General features: G+C 44.7%; 1 protein-coding gene across 1 annotated transcript in view; it reads left to right on the top strand.

Moving 5' to 3' along the window:
• Positions 1 to 13,608, top strand: part of SLC24A3 (solute carrier family 24 member 3) — a 491,381-nt gene that overhangs the window by 243,740 nt on the left and 234,033 nt on the right. The gene's annotated exons all lie outside the window — the stretch shown is intronic.

The raw sequence follows: 13,608 nt of genomic DNA, 5'->3' as shown, positions 1-13,608 counted from the left end.
CCTCCACCAAAGCATTGAGCCCTCATCATTGTGTTTTTTAGTAGCACATATCAAGATACAAGAGAGCTTTTTATGTCTTTTCCATCATTTGTTCTGAGACAGCTGCCCAGGTGAATGCAGAGCATGAGTTAGATGTTAAAACAGGGGAGGGATAAAGAAGAGAGGTGTGTTACACTGGTTGGAGTGGCTAAAATGAGCAAACTATAGATGCTGGTGATGATGTGGGTAAACGGGAACCCTCTTGCACTGTTGGTAGAAATGAAAACTGGTGCATCTGCTCTGAAAAACAGTGTGGAGGTTCCTCAAAAAATTAAAAATAAAACTACTCTATGACACAGCAATAGCACTGCTAGGAATTTATCCAAGGGATACAGGAGTGCTGATGCACAGGGGCACATGTACCCCAATGTTCATAGCAGCACTCTCAACAATAGCCAAAACATGGAAAGAGCCTAAATATCCATCAACTGATGAATGGATAAGAAGATGTAGCTCATAAACAGAATTGAATACTACTTGGCAATGAAAAAGAATGAAATCATGCCATTTGCAACAACAGTGGATGGAACTGGAGGGTATTACACTAAGTGAAATAAGTCAGTCAGAGAAAGACAGATATCATATGTTTTCACTCATGTGGATCTTGAGAAACTTAACAGAAGACTGTGGGGGAGGGGAAGGGGAAAAATAGTTACAAACAGGGAGGGAGGCAAATCATGAGACTCTTGAATACAGAGAACAAACTGAGGGTTGGTGAGGGTGGGAGAGAGGAGAAAGTGAGTAGTGGGCATTGAGGAGGGGACTTGTTGAGATGAGCACTGGGTGTTGTATGTAAGCCAGTTTGGCAATAAGTTATATTTTAAAAAGAGGGGTGTGGAGCATCAGACATGGTAGGCACCAGGGTAGGTTCAGGCGGGCCACAGGGCAGGGAGTCCTTCCTGCCAGCACTGAGTGCCCTGCTGAGAAGCTAGGACACATAAACAGGACCCCTCTCCCCTACTGTGCATGCAGAGTGAGAAATTCAGGAGAAAAATCTATCTGGTAGGGGTGACCTGCAGACGCAGTGAGGGCTGAGAGGAGCACAGGAAGGGACGTGAGGGCTCATCCTGGCTAGGTGGAGGTCGGGCAGGGAGGGAGCTCAGCGTGGGCTGCAGTAGCCTTGTCACAGGGCTCTTCCCAGATTGCTGGGAGGCAGCCCCTGTTGGGGTGGGAGGCAGCCCTGGGACTTTCTCTCTCCACTCTTACTGTTCACACAGCCTCCACAGGCCTGGACGCTCACTCCTGACTCGTGAAACACTGAGAAGGAAATCGCAACACACTGTCACCAAGGCCATCAGGAAGTTAATGGTTTTCTATTGACCTTTTTACAGGTTAATAGAAACTGTAAAAAGCTGCTGCTACAGTGAAAGGTTCTTTGTCACATGGGCTGTCAGGGCCTGTCTGGCCTCCTGGCCAGCTCTGGCTGCTGGAGGTGGGCTTTCCTGCCTTCTCAGAGCTGCTCTGTGACTTGTCTGTGACCTGCTCTCACTCCTCCATGATCACCGGCTCCTGAGCCCAGACTTCACATGCACGTGTGCACACCCACACATACATATGCACACAGGTATACACACGCACTGCCAGTGGGGGTGATCACCCGGCTCCTGAGCCTGTATTCACAATGTGTGCATGGCTTCACATATACCTGCACACAGGTACACACATGCACTGTCAGTGGGGGTGAGTATGAATGTGAGCCCATTCAAGCTTGTGCCCAGAAAAGCAGGGGCAAAGATAGAGATTAAATCCATTGGGAAAGGAGAGACCCTGTGAAGCTCTGTCTTGTTCAGAGCACCACATGGAGAACTCGTGTGCTTGCTCATTTGTTTGTAGTAATACTTTCTCCTGGGCCTGGTTTCTGGAGGGCTGTTTGTTAGTATATACTCTTATTAAAATTCAGCAACAATAATTGCACATTTCTGTACACAGTACATTTGTCTCAGGAATTTAAGCCTTTTTAGCAAGACTTTTAATATATTGAAGTGGGAGGGGTGCGGAAAGGAGAAAGTGTGTTCATTATACAGATTAAGAAAGTAAGGTCCACAAACACTGTGATTTCCCCTGTTCCCAGGAGGTCATGGATTATACTTAGATGTTTGATTTTCCTTCAGTTCCCTCTCCCCCAGCCAGCGTTTCTCCAGTGACTTTTACAGGGATACTGTGGGTCCAAAGCACTGCTGCCCAGTAGAACTTTCTGTAGTGATGGAAATACTGTCTGCCTGGGCGTTCAATATGGTAGCACCTACTACATGTGGTCTGTGGCTCCTGTATTGGACATATCTGGAGCATGTAAAGGAAAGGGAAGATTTCAAGGAGTGGATAGTAGGCTCTCCTTTGCTCCTCTCTTGGGATCCTTTCCCAGGCAAGGCAGGAGAGTGGAGCGCTACCACCTGGGAGTTAATGGTTGTGGAAGCATCTGCAGTGTCCAGTCCTTGAAGAGAACTTCCTCTTGGAATACATTCTCCCATAAGGGACTTGAGAATATCCCCCCTCCCCCACTCAAATACAGAAATACAAGATTCTCACTCACATGGCTTGCTAGGGTGTCTGTTTGTTGCAATCTAGCAAATGAGCAATGACATGTAGTTAAGATACTTCCTACCAAAACCAGAGTTGAGGGGCACCTGGGCGGCTCAATCAATTAATGCCCCGGTCGTGATCTTATGGTTCATGAGTTTGAGCCCTGTATCTCAGCTCAGAGCATTGGATGCTCAGAGCCTGCGTCGGATCCTTTCTCTCTCTCTCTCTCTCTCTCTCTCTCTCTCTCTCTCTCTCTGCCCCTTCCTTGCTCACATGCTTGCTCACTCACTCTCTCAAAAAATAAACATTAAAAAAAAACAGCGTTGATGGTATGCCTGTTGTATCACTGATAATGTAGAATGGAATCCATGTGATAAATTCAGATTTTGGGATCTTCCAGAAAATCAGGGACTCCTTTCTCTGCAGCATCCCCTTAGCAGAAAATAAAATTGCTGTGGCACAGTATGATTCCCTTTTGTTTATCATGGATCTCAGAAAACCTACACCGTCACCACCCAGTTGTGCTCAGTGGTTCATCTCTGGAATGTAATAGAATCTAATCTTACTTCCTCTGGGCCAGTGCACCTACAACTGGAAGTATAGTAGAATCACCAGAGAGCTTTAAAAATGACCCACTGAGGCCCAGACTCCACCCCCAGGCTAATTAAACGAGACTCTCTAGTGCTGCCTAGAGTGAGCACCCCTCCTTGAGGTGGTCGTTGAATTGCCCCAGCTGCCTTGTTTTGCATTGGATTTCCTTGTAACCTGCCCAAAGCCCATTTACAAGTAGACTGGTAAACCTTAAATTAAATTTCTCATCCTATTCATTAGAGAAAGTACAACCTCATATTTTCACCATATTATGTAGAAGTTTGGGTTTTCTTGAATATAGGAGCCCAAACTGTATATCTGAGCATAATTTCTGTAAAATGTCAAATGATGGCATTATTTCAGGCTGATCCCCTCTACTGCTGATCCCTACAATAGCCCTTTTGATCAAAAGGTCTCATTGCCGCAGGAAAGACTCTGCAAACCTCTCCTAAACAGGGATTAAGTAAAATGCACCACAGAAAAGAGGACGGTGAGCATCTGTGATGCCTGAAGAGACACGGGAAAGGGACTCCAGCCAGAGCCACCTCTCCTTTCAGCCTATATTTGGTAGAAGTGTCTCGTGGGTGTTCTGTGTTTGCATTGGAGAGCAAAGCATAATCCTTGCTTGAGGGGGAAGCCTCTTATGCTTCTGGAATATTGCCCTGGTCATCCTTCCCTTAAAAGCTAATAAAATATATGCATATTCTGTTAAGGAACAAATGTCAAAGTGTCCACCATGATGGAAGTCTCTGATTTCCATGGCTCTGATATATTGCAGTGGGAGCTCATGAATCTTTAATGGCTGGCCTATATTTAGGGGCTTTCAGTTTCTGAGGGCGATAAAAGGTTCTGCAGAGATGGAGTTCTCCCAGTGCCCTGTCTTCTGCCAGGGCCGGTACTTATTTAAAGCACATCTCGTCTTTCTAATGTACAAAGATTCTGCTGACCATGAGAAACTATCCTGGACTTGAGGTTAGATTATAAGACCTTCTCCCCCAACAATAGTGTTTATTAATTTATGCAGAAATAAGGTAATGATCGTCTGTGATGGGTCAGACATATGCTGGGCACAGTGGTGAATAAGACAGGGCTCCTGGCCCCTGAACTTCTATTCCAATTGGAGGAGATGGACAACAGACAAAACAAATCATTGAGGTAGTCACGGGCTGTGACAGTTGCTATGAAAGAAATGAGCTGGGTGGTGTGACATGTACTAAGCTCAGAGGTGACATGACCTGATTTGCATTTTGAAAGATCACTCTGACTGCTGGGTGGGAAGATGGATCGTAGGGGGACAAACATAAAAGCCAGGACACCAATTAAGAGGCTGTTTCAGTGGTCCAGGGAGCAGGTGGTGATAAAGGTGGTGAGGAAGGGCAGATTTGCAGCATATTTAAGAGTGCAAGAGAGAGAACTTACTGGTGATTTGACAAGATAGCAGAAAAAAAAAGCCAGACAAACTCCTAAACATGCGACTCAACAACGTGGTGGATTGTTGTAACATTTCCCAAGACAGGGAAGACTGAGATGTCAATAGAAGGGACAGGTTTGGGGAGAAATAATCAAATGTACTGTCATCTAAATGATGCAAATATGGGTATCATAAGTGGAGAGGTACCTGGAGTTCTGGCAAGAGGTCAGGCCTGGAGAGATCCATTTTGGAGACATAAGCATATAGGCCATGTTTGAAGCTATGGACTGACCTGGAAAGACAACGCAGTTAGAGAATGAACCCTCCGATCTGTCACCATCTGGACTCCTATAGGAGAGGTACAAGTGCTGGAAACCACGGAGTGAAAAGAAGGAAAAAAGAGTATGGTGTCCTAGAAGCCAAGAAAGGAAAAGAGGTATGGTTACCAGGGACATGAGATTAGGGAGATGCTTAGTGAGGTGTCCTGCCCCATGGAACCTATAAGTGACCTTGATAAAAGCAGCTCCAGAAGGAGGTTGGAGGGTGTGAAATGAATGAGTCAAAGAGTAGCTGAGTCTAGGAGGAAGATGAGCAAGTCGCACTTATACTTTCACAATTTTTTTTTTTTAAAACTGAGCTTAGAAACAGCTGGATATAGGATGCTGAACAGGGGAAGGATTTGTTTTTAAGAGGTATCTTTGGATGGAAATTCTACAACATCTTTGTTTGCTGATGGAAATGATGGAGTAGAAAGGGAGAGGTGACGTTTCAGAGCAGAGGGGAGAACTATAGGGGTAAAGACGTCAAAAATCCAGGAGGGAATAGTACCAAGAACACATGCATACCAGTCCTTCTAAAGCAACAGGGATGCTCTGCTTTCACAGCAGGTGAGGGAGAACACAGGTGTAGACACAGGGAGCCTCGGGATTTGGTGGAGGAAGACAAGAGCCTGATTGCTCATCTCTTCTCTGAATATGAGGCAAAGTGATGAGCTGATGGTGAGGATGCTTTTGAAGAGCACCCCAAAGAATAGGGGTCAAGTTCACATAGAAAACGTAGTCCGATTGCCTAGCTCCCTAGTCAGTGCTTTGAGTTTCAGCAGTCCTTGTAAGATGAGGCCTGCCAGCCCAGATGTGTCATTTTTCTGGCCAGGTAAATTGCTCAGGTGTGGCCCAGAGCAGGTGGAGCATTGGGTTAAACCATAGTCTGAAGTTTTGCTACTTGAGTACCACATAAGAGGTGAGGGGCAAGGAGGTGAAGGTGGAGGAAATGAGAAGCAGACAGTGGGACCTACTGAACAATGAAGGAAGTAAGGAACAGAAAATGATGGATAGTGGAAAAGGGCTTGTGGCAGTTGGGGTTGTAGAGTAAGTGGCCTGGACAGCTTGGTGTGGTCAGAAAGGATGCTTGAAACCAGGATGTCAGAGGTAGTGATGTCATTTATGATAACAAGAGTCAAGGCTTAACAGGGGCAGAGATCAAGAACCTTGGGGGTTATGAGGTCAGGAAGGGGAGAGGTTAGGGCTCTGGTTGTCCCCATGGATGTTGATGTCACCATGATAAATGACAGGAGCAAGGTTGGAGAAGCAGCGAGTAAGCCGGAAGTTGAAGGAATAGGAGACATGGTTTGGAAATCCCAGTTGGGGAACTTTGATGGAAATTAAAGCTATCTGGAATGCTTGAGTGTTCTCACTGTTCAGGCTTGGAGCTAGTGTTTTACTGTGTGCTGTAGAAGCTTTTTGGAGAACAACATGTCCCCAGGCTTGAGGAAGCTGCCCCAGCCAACCTATAGTGCTCGAAAGATGCCACCGTCTCACAGTGCTGAGCAGGGAGTGCACTGTGTTGCCTGCGTCCCCTGCTGTATGGCCAAGTCCATGGTCACATAGTGTGCATTCACCTGAGGACATCTGGGACCAGAAGACCTGCCCAGCTGTGCCAGCATGTCCCTGTGTGACTGTGAACAGGCGATGCCACCTCAGTTTACTCACATGTAATGTGGAAGAGCAAACGTACTCACTCCTTGATCTAGAGTCATTTTTGCTCTGGCCCTCCATAATTTTTCATCCTGCAGCTGGCCTCTCTCTATACCCTTGAGAAAACCCAGCACACTTCAAGCTGTTTATATTAATAAAAGACACCATTCATTTGTGAATATTGACATACCAAGTCCATCCAAGCATGTCACCTTGCCACCTTCACCTCCTCAAACCTAAAGATATTCCTGTGCAGAGGAGACACTTATCACATTGTTAAGGGGTGTTTGTCCACACAGACGTCCTCCCTACAACCTTGGAGGTGCTCTCAAGTCAGCCTAGGATGCTTGATTGACGAGCACCTGGCCAGCTAGGTCACTCCCACAGTCTAGGGTTGTATCGGGTGTGTGGAGCAGCCCTGCCACTCTAGCCCTGCTCGTTTCTTTGGACAGTCTAGTTTTACCTTTCTTGTCTCATAGTCAGGGACTTGATCTAGGGGCCTACGTCCTGCCCACAGAGGTTAACCCAAACACCATCCTGTTCCTTCCTGCTATGGAACTGCTGATGTGTCTGGCTCCCCAGAGTGGCTTGGCATGTGGCTTACAGGTTGCCAGTGGCCAGATTTGATTTAAGATAGGGGGTCTTGTGGGTCCCAGAGCAGGGCTCTAATTCTCAATGACTACAGGTGTAGGATTTTAGGGCTGGCTTTCCTTCTCTGAAAAGGGAGTGGATTGAAAGTAGCAGGCCAGGCTGCATTGCCCAGAAGGAGGACTCTTCTCTCTCCTGAGTAGCACTGCTCAGATCCTAAACATGGAGCACTCCACAGTCTTGGAGATGATGGCTCAGGTACATGGTGCTAAGTGTGCACACTGAACTCCTCTCTCTAGTCTACACATGTGTACATGTATACATGCACACATGCACACACATACACAAGACCACTCTTGGCTAATGCTGACATTAACAACACAATATCCCAGAAATTAGACACAAAGGAAGACCGATCCACTCTGGGTCACCTGTGCCTTGCACAGGACTTGAATTTGGTAGATCATAGATGTACACATTTGTTCATTGATTGGTTTACTCTTCATTCACATGTTAGTGATATGAAACCCACATAGCTCCAGGGATTCAGGTAGGTGTAGGCTAATGGAAGTGAACACACACACACACACACACACACACACACACACACACAGGCTATGATGCAAATGTAGTAAGTGACATGTGATACCTGTCAGCAGAATACCATAAGAGCTCAAAGCAGTGTAAGTTTCTCCTAGAAGGAAGGTTCGAGAAAGGCTGTAGAGCAAGGTGGCAGGATGCTCCCTATGATTACAGCTGGCCTGGGGAAGGGGCAGGGCCCAGGAGAGTGGATGTCAGGGCCTTGGAAGGAACATCAGGGTTCTATGCCTATTGTGATGTTTCTGGCTCAAAGTATCTTTGGGGAATTTGAGGGAGAATCAGGAAAGCGGGAGCCTCAGTGCTGATACCACACGTGGCCATGTGGCTGGCAGTGTCTGCAATTGTGGCATCACCATGAGGCCTTCTTGACGGGAGATCCCAGATTTGCCTGGTCTTCAAACTCAACCACTGTTTCAGTCATTCCATGAGTATGGTCCTGAAACATTCACAGAAACAACTTCAGATTTCATCTTAAATAATGTGCCATTTAGATCAAGTTTGGCACCAGTTTCTTCCTTACGGTTCACTGCTAATGCATTTCCGCTTTCGTTCTGGAAGCCAGGAAGCCAGGTACTATCTCTGTGAACACTTCAAGGGGGTTGACTGCACATACATAACTAGGGAATGAGGCATGGGTGCCTGGTAAATTGGCTGAGATGGAACAAAGACTCGGTTTGTGATTTGTAGCCTTTGCTGGTTTGTCTAGTGTAGCTACCCCCACAATGGCCAATGTCACAGTGGTTAAAATTTAACAAGCGCTTGGCTTGTAAAATTTCTGAATATTTAACATATGGCTGTAGGGTTGGTCCAGGACAGCCCCAGCAGATGTCCTACTGGGTGGTAGGAGGGGTGGGATGAAGAAGTGAAAGCATATGCAGTAAAGTTGGAAAAGTCCCCTTCTCTCGGTGTCGTAATATCTCTGACAGCATGCTCCATCCACAGTTGGTATTTTTTAATTAAAAAATTTTTTAAATTTAATGTTTTCATTCATTTTTGAGAGAGAAAAAGACAGAGCACTAGCGAAGGAGGGGCAGAGAGAGAGGGAGACAGAGAATCTGAAGCAAGCTCCAGGCTCTGAGCTGTCAGCATAGAGCCCAATGCCGGCCTTGTACCCACGAACTGTGAGATCATAACCTGAGCTGAAGTAGGACGCTTAACCAACCGAGTCGCCCATTTTTGGGTGCCCCCTCAAACATTTTTTAACTGAGCAGATAAAGCAAGTTTATCTACCTATACCCAAATTTCAAAATGCTCGTTTGAAGAGAGCAATATCTGAAACTTTAACATATGAAAATAATAGTTTGCAAATTTCTGCATGACAGAGAGATTATTGCTTTACAGAGGAATTTGCCATGTACTTCTTTAAATACCAAATAATTTTGGGGATTTTCAGTTTTGCAGATATTTAGTTTATTGTTTCTTTACAAATTCCTCTCGTATAAAGCAGTCTTTCTTAATTTGGGGTCCACGAATCCCTGGATGGAGTCAGTAGGGTGAGCATTTAGGGACTTGGTGCAACTTTCAACATATGCTAAAATACATTCATTCCTCAGAAGGTGATGGCCTGTCATCTGCAATGGGGCCCCCTGTCATGCACATCATATATTCATGGGCAGTCATCTCTGGGATCCCACGAGGTGCTTCCAGGTTGAGGACACATTTAAAGTGGGTCCAGATTCAGTCTATGTAAATGATCTCCTTCTCCTTGCTAGAGGCACTGGGCTTGCCCTGGGATGGGAGGCGGGACTTTGGCTTTGCGAGGAAGGTCTGCAACAGATTTTTGATGATGACAGTGACAATGATGTCACCTCAGCTTAACTTACATAGGTGGGGAAGGAAACCAAATGAAACAGAAACCAAGCTAGAAGCCAGAGCTCATTGCCTCCCTTAATGCACAAGGCTACACTCTGCCTGTTTATGCTCTTGAGTCTCTGGGTGTTATACACGCTCCTTCACCAGGTCTGTGAGGACAGTCCCCCATGACAATTGTAATCACCATGGTGGGGTCCCTCAAAAGGCTGATCTCTGACTCCTTGTAAAGTGGGGAAATCAAGGCCTCTACACCTGGGCCTCCCAAGGACAGAAGGATTTTCTCCTGGAGGGAAGGGATTGTGGCTGGACATCTTCCCATCCATCGCCAGTCACAATGGGGTGTACCATCCCCTCCTGGGCATACATGTTCATGCCTATGGACATATACCACCCAGGCCCTCACAGGGTCTGTCCGTCAGCTTCACTTGCACACGTGTAGAGAGGCCCTGGGTGTCACCAGCAGTGGGAGCACTCCAAAGAACCCCAGCAAGGCTGAAGAGGGAACAGGGGGTCTTTGGACCATTGCATGGAGCACTCAGCCACCGTGGCCAATACATTGGTGTTGGGGTGGGAAGGGCCTACCTGGCTGCGCGGGCCTACTGCACCTGGCACCAGTGTTAGTACTTCTGGCCTCTCTGCACATCTCTTGCCCCCCAAAGCTGAGTTTTGCCACTTTCAGAACCAATGATGTTGCTCCTGAGACTTGGTGGGATAGGGTTTTACTTACGCATTTGCTATAGTTATACATTCAGCAGCACATGAAGCCTCATATCCATGTGACTCTTCAGGATTTTATTTAGTTTTTTTGTATAGGTCCAAGTGGTCATAATTTACAGAGAGGGATTAAAATCAGTTTGTCACTCACTGGGTGTAAGTGGAAAACTCACTAATCCTGAAACAGTTGGCTTTATAATAACTGTTTGCTCCAGCCTAGGTTTGTGGGGTTCTCCTAGGTGCTCCCTGCGGCTGGATTAGCATAGGAATTCCTACCCCATGACTTGGTAAATGCCCTGTGTTGTCAGCCAACCAGCCTCTGCCTGCCTTGCTGCCAGTGCATTCTTGGGCTGGTTGATAGGTGATATTTATGCAGTTTTCTGTACATTGATTAATTTCCTTTTCTACAGAAGCAACACTTTCTTTAAAAAATCATGAATGCACACTACACCATCATAGGGTTAGTATATAAGTGAACTATGTTCTGAGGAATTGAATCATGTCATTCTCAATATAGATGCTATTTGGGGAAAATATTTTCCTCAGCGAATTGTGTTTCAGAATGATGGGATCATTTCTCTTCTTTTCTCTCTTCATCTTCAAGACCTTAAAACACTTATTCCTTAGAACTCTGTAGAACAAGATAGACAGATATTATTTATTTATTTTACAGAGATGAGAAAAGGAGCTGTGGAGTTTATGGAATTAGCTCAAGCAAGAGCTCTAGATGGCTAACTCACAATCTATTCCAGTCTGCCAAGGAGAAATAATAATAATAGTAGCAGCAGTAATAGTCACACCAATGACAGCTGGCCTTCCTTCTTTCGTCCCATAATGACCTATGGCCTATGTAAGGACTACTGTTATTCACCTTTCCAGGCTCATACAGCGAGTCATTCGCCCATGGCCAGGCAGCTAGGGAGCTGGGAAGCCAGGATTTGAACCAGCCCTCTCTGACCCTACTAACTGCCTTCTAGTAAGTTCCATGTAGGTCTTAGAAGATCTACAAGACCGTACAAGACCTTGCCAGGGGGGCTGTTGGCACTTCCACAGAGGGTCTGATATCTCCTCTGCAGATGCTGGTGAGGAGCCTAGTGAACTGCCCTCAGGGACGTTCAGGAGGCACCAGGCTGGTGCAGGCCTTGGCCCCCAAACCTCTCCCTGTCCTTTCCAATCAGATCAGTCTGTAATTCGGTGGTTGGGTCTGCAGAGACTTCTAATTAAAAGATGGATTTTTTAAATGAACTTTTATTAATTCAGCAGTCTGCCTGAATGCTGAATTGTCATTTTTGCTAATAGACAAAATGGTTTGGTTTATTTTCCAGAACAGTGAAAGTCACTCAACTTAATTAAACTGTCTAAGGAGATTTTCTACTTGTCTTACTCAACACAGGCCCAGAAGCTTGCTTCAGAAAGCCTGTCAGTCGCAATGGCAACTCGAGTCGAGCTTTCTTTTGAAGTTGGGGTGGATTTGGTGTCAGCTACTTCTAAATTTCCCAGTGTGGTCTCTAGTGGCACCGACCTGAAGCAAAACACATGATTGCTACATGATTTCAGATTATTGAGAAGGCCTCCAAGTCCACAGGGGTTTCTCCCACTGCCCCTAGGCAGGGTTAGCCCAAGAATGGTGGAGCATAGTATTTATTTCCCAGTGGCTTAGAACTTCATCATTGCCTGGATTTTAGACTCTAACAGAGAGCACCCTGAAAAGAAAACTATTAAAAATTAAGACCTGCCAAAGAAAATACTAACTAAAGTTGGCAGTACATTAAAGAAGTAGTTTTCATGAGGAGGTAGGAGTTATCTTAGTGATGCAAATATTGATTAATAGTAGAATTATCTACCAATGCCATATTTGTAGAAATGAAACTCCAAGGAAAAAAGTAATGTGAAAAAAAATTTTTGATGTTGAAGGGAAGGGCATCCCCTGATGTCAAAATGACTCTCAGGGCACCTGAGTGGCTCAGTCAGGCATCCAACCTCAGCTCAGGTCATGATCTCATGCTACATGAATTGGAGCCCCACATTGGACTCTGTGCTGACAGCTCAGAGCCTGAAGCCTGCTTCAGATTCTGTGTCTCCCTCTCTGTCTGCCCTTCCCCTGTGGTCTCTCTCCCTCTCTCTCTCTCTCTCTTAAAAATAAATAAACATTTAAAAACTTTTTAAAACAAGACACCAACTTGAGTCCTGGGGGTGACCAGGAAACATACATGATCCATAAAAATCACATCTATAACCATGACCATTTTTATTTTACACACTTGCTTTTGTTTATTTATTTATTTTGAGAGAGTGCACATGTGAGTGCACACACACAAGCAAAAAGGGACAGAGAGACAGAGAGAGCTTTCCAAGCAGGCTCTGTACTGTCAGTGCAGAGCCCAATGCATGTCTCGATCCTACAAACTGTGAGATCATGACCTGANAAAAAAAAAATAATAATAAAAAAATAAAAGGTCCTGCTGAAAAAAATAAAAGGTTGGGTGAATAGCTATTATCAATAGAATGATGCATGTGATTTGCAGATAATATAATTTCATAACTAAAAAATCATAAGAATTTATTGATAATCTCTTAAAATTAGTAAGAAAGTTTTAAGTAGGCAGACACAGGGTATACTTGCAAAAATCAATAGCTTTCCCAAATATTCACAGTGACTAGTTAAAAGATACACTGAGTCTTTTATTTGAATAATAACAATAAAAATTGGTAATATAGCATATTAAAAGGATTGATTTTGACAGTGCACTCCTCTATATAGAAAACTACAATATGTATCTAAATATATATTAAAATATTTTTTAAAGTAGATGTTCTTGGATAGATGACAGAAGCTTATTTTTAAATCATCTTTCCAATTTAATTTAAAAATCTATAGGATCTATTTTTGGATTTACCTGAAGACCTAAAATATTTTGAAGGAGAGCAATAAAGGAACATTTTTCCTCTCCTCTATACTAAAATGTGTTTTACATTTTGTGAGCGCTATAGCATTAAACCAGACAGACGAGTGCTACACAGAACATTGCCAGAAACTACTATCAGGACATGAGCCTTGTCTCTAACAAAGGGAACAGGCTTGACCAAGGCAGAAGGGAAGGATTTTTAGCAAAGTGCATGGGGAAATTGGTAAACTACTTGAGAAGACTCAAGTTAGAGCCCATGTCACTGTATATATAAAACCCAACTGAGGGCAGATGGGGTGAGGGAGAGGGGAAGGGGGGTGATGGGCATGGAGGAGGGCACTTGTTGGGATGAGCACTGGGTGTTATATGGAAACCAACTTGACAATAAACTATTAAAAAATAAATAAAAATTAAAGTAATAAAAAAAAACCAAAAACAAACAAACAAAAAACCC

This window comes from Crocuta crocuta, unplaced genomic scaffold, assembly GCF_008692635.1.
Source record: "Crocuta crocuta isolate KB4526 unplaced genomic scaffold, BGI_CrCroc_1.0 scaffold209, whole genome shotgun sequence".
NCBI classification, from domain to species: Eukaryota; Metazoa; Chordata; class Mammalia; order Carnivora; family Hyaenidae; genus Crocuta; species Crocuta crocuta.
The sequence above is the reverse complement of the archived record's forward strand: the minus strand, read 5'-3'. Positions and strand labels throughout refer to the sequence as shown.